The sequence below is a fragment of the Lissotriton vulgaris genome, chromosome 1_2, assembly GCF_964263255.1.
Source record: "Lissotriton vulgaris chromosome 1_2, aLisVul1.2, whole genome shotgun sequence".
In the NCBI taxonomy this organism is placed as follows: domain Eukaryota; kingdom Metazoa; phylum Chordata; class Amphibia; order Caudata; family Salamandridae; genus Lissotriton; species Lissotriton vulgaris.
Genome location: NC_141686.1, coordinates 168,071,226 through 168,082,322, shown reverse-complemented (window position 1 = coordinate 168,082,322; position 11,097 = coordinate 168,071,226).

Here is an 11,097-nt window from a genome sequence, read left to right as displayed (position 1 = left end):
AATGAGAGAAAGAAGTAGGAACGTGGATGAGAAAAAAGAGCGAAGGAGAAACTCAGAAGGGAGAGGATGGAAGCCAAGGCGAGAAGGACAGACCTGCAGTGCGCGAGGCCGCTGCTCGGAGTCTGCTGGCCTCGGCGGGCGGAGGCTTCACAGCAGCACGGCTCTCGAGCAGCTGAGGGGCAGGTGGGCGCAGACACAGATGGGCGCAGACAAAGCTGCCAGGAGCGCGCGCAATACCCTGTGGGCACGACTGAAGGCAGTCTTAAAATACCTAGGAAAAAAAAAAACTTTTCCCTAAGCAGCCATGAGGCCTATTTACTTTTCTTAATCCACTCCTGTACTTTTTGGGAAAAATCTAAAATTGACAAAGCATTGTTAAATGGGGGTTACATTTAATGTAACAATTTTAACGCAAACCCTGTGCCTGCTGCCCTGATGGCGTCGTGAAGGCAGGCCTCGGTAAAAGCCAACATAAAAATCTGTGTCCTGCCATGCTTCTAACAACGACCTTCCCTGCTGGCCAGGGGTTACCCTGCTCCCTGCCTTCTTCAGTCAGCTCCCTCCCTGCTGCCCACAAGAAAGTATCCATCTGCCTACGAGTTATGCCACACCAGGCCTACTTCAGACACCTCCCTCCCTAGTGCCCACAACACCCCACCCTGCTTGCCACGGGTTACCTGACACCCTACTTTCATATTTCAGCTTCCTCCCTGCTGCCAATCGGTGACCCCACACCAGGTCTGCTTCAGACACCCCCTTCCTGCTTTTCACAACACCTTTCCCTGCTTCCCAGTTTACCCTGGACCCTCCCTGAATCAGTCAGTTCCCTCCCTGCTGCCCACAGGAGCCTACCCTGCTGCCCATTGGTGACCCTCCCCCTTTTATTCAGCTTCCTTCCTGCTGCCCACGGGTTACGCTGCACCAGCCAAGCTTCAGGCACCTCCCCTCTGCTGCCCACAACACCCTTCCCTGCTTTCCATGTTACCACTGACCCTACAGGCTTCAGGTAGCCCCCTGCCGTGTGCCCACTCACACGAGCTTGTGCGTCTCATAGACTCTTCTCCTCTAACTCGTTCCAACCCCTGCTCCCTCAATTCCCTCATGGCTGTCAATCAAAGTTCCATTGCTTTAAACAACTGGATTGCAACAGCCACCGTTCACACTGGACTCACCAAATCTTATAGACGTCCACCCCTGGATCAAGGATTCACTCACAGTGCTTAATTCAAGCCTGTGGTTGCAGACGGGGCCCACAGACACTCATTTTTGGGGACCAGTACTTATTTTTCTTCATGAGACCTCTGACCCGAGCATGAGACCGTCCACCTCATCGGTGATGAAGATCGGGCCCTACATTGGTTCTTATCCTATCTCAACGATCACTCTCAAGCAGTGACTCACTCCTTACTGTTCTTCCTTTTGGGACATTCATTGTGATGTCCCACAGGGTCTGTTATGTTATAATATTTGTAAAGTGCATGGCTGCCACAGCAACTGGGCGTCCCAGCGCTGACTCTGTCTGTATCTGTCTGATGCACTCCTTTAATGATCAATTTTACGCCAATGAAGATGATACCCAATTGATTTGCATCTCAATGGTAAACTGTTTTCAGTGGATGGCGCTTCCCATTACTGCACAAATGGCACTCGTTATAAAATACAACATTTAAGAAATTAGGGAATGTTATGACCAAGGTGTTTTGACATTTAAATAAAAGAGTTATTGAAAAGGTTAGAATAAAAGACTCATCACATGTTAGGTCTAAGCGCCTGTGAAGTCAGTCTTCTGTGCTGTTTCGCATCCCTCTGTAGGAACACTCAGTAGCACAGAAAGACTGGACCGCTAACCTTCGAACAGAGGGGAGTGAAGACCTGGATATCCAGCCTGGGCAAAGCATCATGAAAGCGAGAAGTTCAGAAGTAGTTGGAGTTAAATATTGGAATATGGCGAGTAGAATAGGAAGCAAGGAAGGGAAGGCCATCTGGGCTGAAGGGGAGGGAGGGGATGAGGCCAGGTACAGGAGACCAGCAGAGGTGGCGGAGAGCAGGAGGGTGGCATAGGATGTGTGGAGCAGGGAACCAGTGGAGGTGACGGGGGGCATGTGCACGGTAGAGGCAGAGGGGAAGACGAGCAGAAATAGCAGGGAGTGCGAGTGTGGCAGAGGAGGGGACATGTAGGAGTTGTTGGGATTGCATGGTGGCAGGACACACTCACAAAATCTTCTGTGGTGACAATAAGGTATTGTCAGTCTTTCTCATTTTCTGGTGGTGTCAATATCTGTTTTGACCACTGGAGAACTTCACCCTCAGGCTGCCCAGAAGCACTGGGTTATCACTTATAAGATGGGGTTAACTTCAGTAAGTGGTAGGACAATCGCCATTAGTATTGTGCCATGGATACATGTTCACCAAAATATTTATTGCATCTTGAATCAGCATTAGGGAACCCTATTCCGATATTTATTTCCATTGGGAACTAAGTCATGTACAGCAAATGTCAATGGCTAAAGCAAGAGAACTTTCCCAAGGAAACCATCATCACCTGAATGACTTTGAATCAACAGACTCTGTTACCATGGGTCTGCTTTATAAAACAAGCATTTGCAATGCAATAGGGCTCGCATTAGTTAAGTTAGAGGTATTAGTATTGTAAATGACAAATTTTTTATTTATGTTTTTGTTGTGAAAATAGCTAAATTAACACCTTAGCAGCTATGGAACGTCCAGCTCCAGTGCTGAACGTTCCATTGCGCAGGTGAGGTTCGAACGTCCAACGGCCGATGGCAGCACTCCTGAGGTAGTGGTGCCGTCGGCCGTTGGACTAGGCGTAGCACTTATGAGGTTAATAACTTTGTCATTTACAATGCCAATAGAGTTAACTTTTGCAAACGTGACAAATATAGCATTTGTAATGCAATATGTGTTGTATTTTCATTACTTAGATGTATTAATATTAAAAATAACAATGGGTTGTATTTTTTTCAATATTTAATACGTAAAATAAAAGTAATTGTATTTTATAATGGCAATAGCTTAAACTTTTGCAAATAACTTTTTGGAAGATTATGTTTAGTGTATTTTATTGTGATGAAAATACAAGAACAGAAGTGAAATATTAACTTTTTTTGTGACATTTGTAATAAAGTTTGAAACATTGAGAGAACATATTTGAATCAGTTGTTGAATGGTTGCACAGATGGATGCTGTGGTGGCTCTGAATGATGTTGTGGCGGCGACGAGTGATGCTGTGGCGTTCAGTGATGCTGTGGTAGCGCATAGTAATGTTGTGGTGCCCCTGAGTAATGCTGTGGTGATGCAATGGATAGTGAGGGCGATAGATAGATAGAGGGAGGGCGAAAGATAGATAGAGGGAGGGCGAGAGATAGAGGCAGGGTGAGAGATAGAGGCAGGGTGAGAGATAGAGGCAGGGCAAGAGGGCGAAGGATGGAGTGTGGGCCAGGGATGGAGTGTGGGCGAGGGATGGAGTGTGGGCGAGGGATGGAGTGTGGGGCGGGGGAGGGATGGAGTGTGGAGCGGGGGAGGGATGGAGTGTGGGGCGGGGGTATGGATGGATGGATGGATGGAGTGTGGGGATGGATGGATGGAGGGGGGGATGGATGGATGGAGTGGGGGGGATGGATGGATGGAGTGGGGGGATGGATGGATGGAGTGGGATGGGATGGATGGATGGAGTGGGGGGATGGATGGATGGATGGATGGAGTGGGATGGGATGGATTGATGGAGTGAGATGGATGGATGGATGCATGGATGGAGTGGCGGGGTGGATGGATGGAGTGGGATGGATGGAGTGGGGGGGATGGATGGATGGAGTGGGGGGATGGATGGAGTGGGATGGATGGAGTGGGATGGATGGATGGATGGAGTGGGGGGGTGGATGGATGGAGTGGGATGAATGGATGGAGTGGGGGGGATGGATGGAGTGGGGGGGATGGATGGATTGATGTATGGAGTGGGGGGATGGATGGATGGAGTGGGGGGGATGGATGGAGTGGGATGGATGGATGGATGGATGGATAGAGTGGATGGATGGATGGAGTGGGGGGATGGATGGATGGAGTGGGTGGATGGATGGATGGATAGAGTGGATGGATGGATGGATGGAGTGGGGGGATGGATGGATGGATGGAGTGGGGGGATGGATGGATGGAGTGGGGGGGTGGATGGATGGAGTGGGGGAATGGATGGATGGAGTGGGGGGATGGATGGATGGAGTGGGGGGATGGATGATGGATGGAGTGGGGGGATGGATGGATGGAGTGGGGGGATGGATGGATGGATGGATGGAGTGGGGGGATGGATGGATGGAGGGGGGATGGATGGATGGAGTGGGGAGGATGGATGGAGTGGGGGGGATGGATGGATGGAGTGGGGGGGATGGATGGATGGAGTGGGGGGATGGATGGATGGAGTGGGGGAGCTGAAGGCAAGAAAAAACGAGTACAATCAGGGAAGCAGAAGGCAAGAAAACGAGGGCAATCAGGGGAGCAGAAGGCAAGAATTAGGAAAGTTTGAGCTATTGGTCTTGTAAATGACACATTTTTTATTTATGTGTTGGTTTTGAAAATAGCGAAATTAATAGCTTTGTCATTTACAATGCCAATACTTTTAACTTTTGCAAATGTGACACCTATAGCATTTGTAATGCAACATGTTTTGTATTTACGTGACTTGGATGTATTGATATTACAAATAACAATGGCTTTTAATTTTTTTAAAATAATTAATACTTAAATAAAAGTTATTGTAATTTATAATGGCAATAGCTTAAACTTTTGTAAATAACTTTTGTGAAGATTATGTTCAGTGTATTTTATTGTGACGAAAATTCAAGAACAGAAGTGAAATAGTAACATCTGTTTGTGACATTTGTAATAACGCTTGAAACATTGAGAGAACTTATTTGAACCAGTTGTTGTTGAATGGTTGCACAGATTGATGCTGTGGTGGCGCTGAGTGATGTTGTGGTGGCGACGAGTGATGCTGTGGCTTTCAGTGATGCTGTGGTAGCACATAGTGATGTTGTGGTGCCCCTGAGTGATGCTGTGGTGGTGCGATAGATAGATAGAGTTAGGGCGATAGATAGCTAGAGGGAGGGCGAAAGATAGATAGAGTGAGGGCGATATAGATAGATAGATAAATAGAGTGAGGTTGATAGATAGATAAATAGAGTGAAGGCGATAGATAGATAGAAGGATGGCGATAGATAGAGTGAGTGCAATAGACAGATAGAGTGAGGGCGATAGATGGACAGATAGAGTGAGGATGATAGATAGACAGATAGAGTGAGGGCGATAGATAGATAGAGTGAGGGCGATAGATAGACAGATAGATAGAGTGAGGACGATAGATAGATAGATAAATAGAGTAAGGGCGATAGATAGATAGATAGATAGAGTGAGGGCCATAGATAGATAGACAGAGTGAGGGCGATCGATAGATAGATAGAATGATGGCTATAGATAGAGTGAGTGCGATAGACAGGTAGAGTGAGGGCAATAGATAGACAGATAGGTAGAGTGAGGGCGATAGATGGATAGAGTGAGGGCGATAGATAGACAGATAGAGTGGGGGCGATAGATAGAGTGGGGGCGATAGATAGAGTGAGGGAGATAGATAGACAGATAGATAGAGTGAGGGCGATAGATAGAGTGAGGGCGATAGAATGATAGAGTGAGGGTGATAGATAGATAGATAGATAGAGGGCGATAGATAGAGTGAGGGCGATAGATAGAGTGAAGGAGATAGATAGACAGACAGATAGATAGATAGATAGATAGATAGATAGATAGATAGATAGATAGAGTGAGGGCGATAGATAGAGTGAGGGCAATAGATAGATAGAGGGCGATAGATCGATAGATAGAGGGCGCTAGATAAATAGATAGAGGGCGATAGATAGATAGATAGAGTGAGGGCGATAGATAGATAGCTAGAGGGCGATAGATAGATAGAGGGCGATAGATAGATAGAGTGAGGGCGATAGATAGATAGAGTGAGGGCGATAAATAGATAGCTAGATAGCTAGATCGTTAGATAGATAGAGTGAGGCCGATAGATAGATAGAGTGAGGGCGATAGATAGAGTGAGGGCGATAGATAGAGTAAAGGCGATAGGTAGATAGATAGATAGAGTGAGGCAGATTGATAGATAGATAGATTGATAGATAGATAGAGATTGAGGTCGATAGATATGTAGCGTGAGGGCAATAGGTAGATAGAGTGAGGGTGATAGATAGATATGGTGAGGTCCCACACTGACCATGAAAAAAGGGAAGACTGCTCTTTGTTACACTGCATGGTGCAGAGAAGTCCTCGGTGGGACCACTGTTCACCCCCCTACACCAGTGGAGCCTCCTCTTTCCGTGGACACAATGGGAGAGACTGACTGAGATAGACTGCCGCGACTCTTACAAGGTGGTATGATGGTAACTGTGGCCTTCTGAAGTGCTTTGTGTGACCACATGGCACAACTACCAACCTACTGCCCCGGCCCTAATGCATTCTCGCTCCAGTAATTGGCTTCAGATTTTCTTACCAATCCAGTGCTATGGCAGTGCCAGCCAATAGACCTGGAGGCGAGCACAAGCAGCCTTAGGAAGGAAGGAGCAACAGGCCATGTGCACGACAAATGTTGGGATACACAGATGGCATTACCCGTGGAAAGCAAAGTATGCGTAATGTGCTCTGGTCTGAGCCAACTCCTGTTTGCAGAATTGTGAACCACGCTGGCCTGTGGTGCACTTGCACATTGGCTGCCTCCATGCTACACATGCAATACCCTGTGTGCTGCCGCTTTTACCCAAGGTAGCGAACATTGATGTTTGGCACAGGTGCCAAAAACCATCCCATATTCAACTTACCGTAGTGGCCTACACACGTGAGTTGAGCTACAACTTCTGGCAATGCTTGATTTTCAACAAGCTAGTCCAAGGCTAACATCCTCTGTGGCATAAAACTTTCAGGAGGAGTAGGAAAGTTAATTTACCCCGTGCAAACCAGTTGCACTTACGGTGATGACATTTGGTTACAGAGAAATCATGAGAGCAACACAACATTGTGTTGGACAAAGTGTGCCAAGCCCTCCTAGAAACAAAGCTGCCTCGTACCTTGGTGAAGTTCAGATTTTAGAAACCAGAACTCAAGTTGTATGATAATCATTTTCCCGACAAATACACGGTCTGATCCAGAGAAGGCTTGCCTAGATGTCCCCAAAGTTGTGAACGATTTGAGGTTATTCACCAGCATGGCCTGCTTCTGGGTAGCTATGCAATTAAAATATTGTAGCAAGTGATCAAACATGTAAATACATTTAGGCTGTTGCCAACACCCAAGGAGACATTTTTAAAGTTGGCTAAAACCAAGAGTGATCTCATGGCATACTTTGAACCAAGGTCTGATAGCAGTTCAGTTGGGTTAAGAATAATATTGACACAACAGAAGCCTACAAGAGTCTGCACAAAAGGTTGTTTCATATGCCATAAGAAGTCTGTCAGAGGCGTAACATTTTCAGCTGGAAAGGACTGTTTGGCAGTGTTGTATGGGCTTACCAGTATTCCCATATATATCCAATTATCTGAGATTTATAAAAGCAGTGCCATCGAGTTGGGTAATGGTAAAATCTGTTACTTAGAGCAATATGAAGCAGAAGCAAGTGCTACATTAAAAAAATATTGATTTTGTAAATTAAAGACCAAATCTTTATTATGCATGGAGACTACACCTTCAGAGAAAAGACTTTAAGATTGTGCACATACATTTGGGAGGAGTGCTGGTGAGTCACACGCCCTGCTTTAATAACAGCAGTGCCTCCCTCACTTGCAGATGTTTATTGAGTACATCAATGTTCGGGTGAAATGTGTCCCACCTGGCCCAATGTCCTTGGAGTGCGTGCATGCACTCTCTCTATCTTCCAGTCTGTGTTCCACTGACCTGACCGTGCAAGAAAAACTCATCTAAGATTGATGGTGTTCTCACGTGCCTTAAGTGTGACAGCTACACGGTACGATCACGCTGCCTGTCCTTCCATACTACCTATTGTGTGAGGATCAATTAAGACTTATGGATTTGTTGTCACAAATAACTTGACATGGGAGAAGCAGATGTTCTCGTTTTTTGGAGACCCACGTATGGGCGACCCTCAAAGCACGCGCCCTGTGCCAATGCACAATGAAACGTGACCGGTCTGCCCATGAAGCATGCTTGTTGACATATTCCATACTGACATCCGTTCTTGTTAAGGGGAGCCAGAGTTGCTCCGGGAAAGGACTCTTTGCGTTACACTTGAACGCCCCCTTGCTTTGCTAAACCGTAAGATCAGCACTGAAAACAAGATTATATAAAGAGCGATATGATTTGGCGGGAGTTTAGAGAAAACAGAACTGGATCGCAGTGACCTTCTCCTGCAATCTGCATTGGCCTGCCGTTTATTTTTGTTTGTGATTTGAAATTAAACCACCTCTCTTTGGCTGGACATTAAGTAAAGGAAAAGCTCTTCTAGTTAAAGGGCTAAAGGCAAAAGGAAACACCTGGCCAGGAATTTGAAGCGCTTTGCAAATACTAATATTCAGTGCACTACCGCAAAATGCTTCCACAATAAAGTTCGACTGATTCAGCCCACCCTCTCATTAGAACACAGACGAAGGGCCTGATCACATATCTTTGGCAGCCGAAGAGTGTTTTGACACGCAGGCAAGTGTGTGCGCTTGCAAGGCCCAGCACAGCGTGTGACTTGTTTTTGCTGCCGACTGGCATTTTCTCAGCGTGTTTTATGGCACACAGTGCAAGATTTAGGAATAAGCATTTTTGCACATGAACATTCAAGGGTGCAAAGTGCAGCGTTACCGATATAGGCATGCATGCGTAGGTATTCTGTGGAGTTTAGGTCTGTTGAATATGCCCTGGCCTTGCTGTAGGGAGGGGGGGAAGAGAAATGCACGGCTGTGAAAGTGGCTCTCTTGGCGCATTCCTTTGAAGTGTCGAGTCTGATGCAATTATGCGAGGCAGGCTGGTTAGGAAGCAAATGGCAAGGGAGGGAGGCTGAGGCTTTGATGTGGGGAGTCACAAGTGAAGTGAATAATTAGGGGAGGAGAACTGGCAGGCTGATGGGCAGAAGGCTCAGGCAAGCTCGTGCACGAGGCGGCGTGCACTTCCCAAAATCCTCTGAGAGCCCTTGGCCTTAAGAAATGGTTTGACTGCATTAGGGCTCGTTTCCTATTCCTGCGGAATAGGAAAGGACGAGCCCTAAAAAATAGCCAAAGCTGCCTTCATATCCTCGTGTCCCCGCTTGGTTTCGGCACATTATTGTGATGAAGTTGGCTGTGCCTTCAGTGAACTTGGGTATCATCAAATAACATTGTTTTCGAAATTCAAGGAAGAGATAGAAGCATATCATGGAAGAGGGGAGGGAAGAAGAACTCAATGAATGCAGAACTGAGGAAAAATAACATTAAAACACCAACATCTTTAAATGTCTTGCATCAATCAGGTAAATTGTATGATAAGAGTTAAATGGGAGAGTGTTTGAAAAATGTTAGTGAGAGGCTGTGGCAGGAAGTTTATGGACATTTCATGAAGTTTAAATGCCGAAGCAAATCAATAAAAATGCTGTATAAAATATATGCTGTGCTAGAGGTGGGGATGAGCAAGCGGATTTGGTTCATTTGCTGATCTCATGTCTAAACATTTCTCAGTTCTGGTTGAAAGTAAAATAAATTTTGAAGCTAAACATTCAAGACAGGCACAGAAATGTTTATTTCACAAAAGATTAAGTCTGTGGTATTAATGTAAATAATGTATATTTATTATTTTACATTATTGCTACTGCATGTGCGCCTGTCATCAGTAGAGATTGAGGTTACAGCAAATAACTTTGATGGGACTTTTTAAAGAAAACTCCATGCCATGCTTATATTTGAAGGTTGTACTAGAAACGTATAGATTGAGGTTAACAGGGCACATGATTATTATTCTGTTACTTGAGTGTTACTTTTACAGCGTGCCATACACACACATATATATATATATATATATATTTAACAGTATAGTGTTCTTATAAAAATACAAAAACTATGTAAAATATAAAAATCCATCAATTGTTCAGACTTAAATTTGGCTGATGGAATTACAAACTTAACAAAACCTAATTTTAAGTTAATCAATTTGTTTGCTATTCCGGGCAAGATTTCAGATTTGGATCTGCAGGTTGCTGAATTATGGCAAACAAATATTTTTTCAACATCTCCACTCTTTTGTTTCTTATCTCACTCCTTTTTTGCCTTAATAAATTTGAGGGCATAGAGGAACAAAATACCTGGAATGTGATGAAACATGTTTCGGTGAAGTTTTCAGTTGATAAATGACACATATTTTAACATAGCCAGTTTAACAATATGTAGCAGATCTAAGATTATGAAGCAGAACTAAAATTACAACCAAGTTATTAATTACAACATGATTTTATGTACATATATCACATTGATACAAAATCTATTCAAATTATTGATCAATAAAGCAGATTGTACTATAGATTATTGAGCATAGGAATACTGTGGTATCTGCATTTTTGTCAACAGAATATTGAGGGACAAAATAAGGAAAGGTAAGTACACATCAAGAAAGTATAGCTTTACTATTCTTAACTCCACATCTATGCACCATGAAGATATACATATATATATATATGTGGATATTTGAATAAAGATAGCAAATTAAATTTGGCGTCTGCGTTAATCCTTATTTACGGTGTTTCAAGAATTGTTTCGGTGGATATATATATATATATATATATATATATATATATATATATATATATATATATATATATATATATATATATATATATATATATATATATATATTTCATGAAGGTTCACAGAGTTGGGTATAGAAAAATATATACTTACTTACGGTTTGATTTTTTTTGCTTGATATTCTAGTCGTGATATTTTGTTACATCGAAATCCTATCTTGATGTTCCAGAGACACACTTTAAAGGTGCAGAGACAGAATATCGATGCAAAAATATCGAGTTGCACAAATATTGAGATAAAAATATTGTGGGTCAGAAATATCAACAGA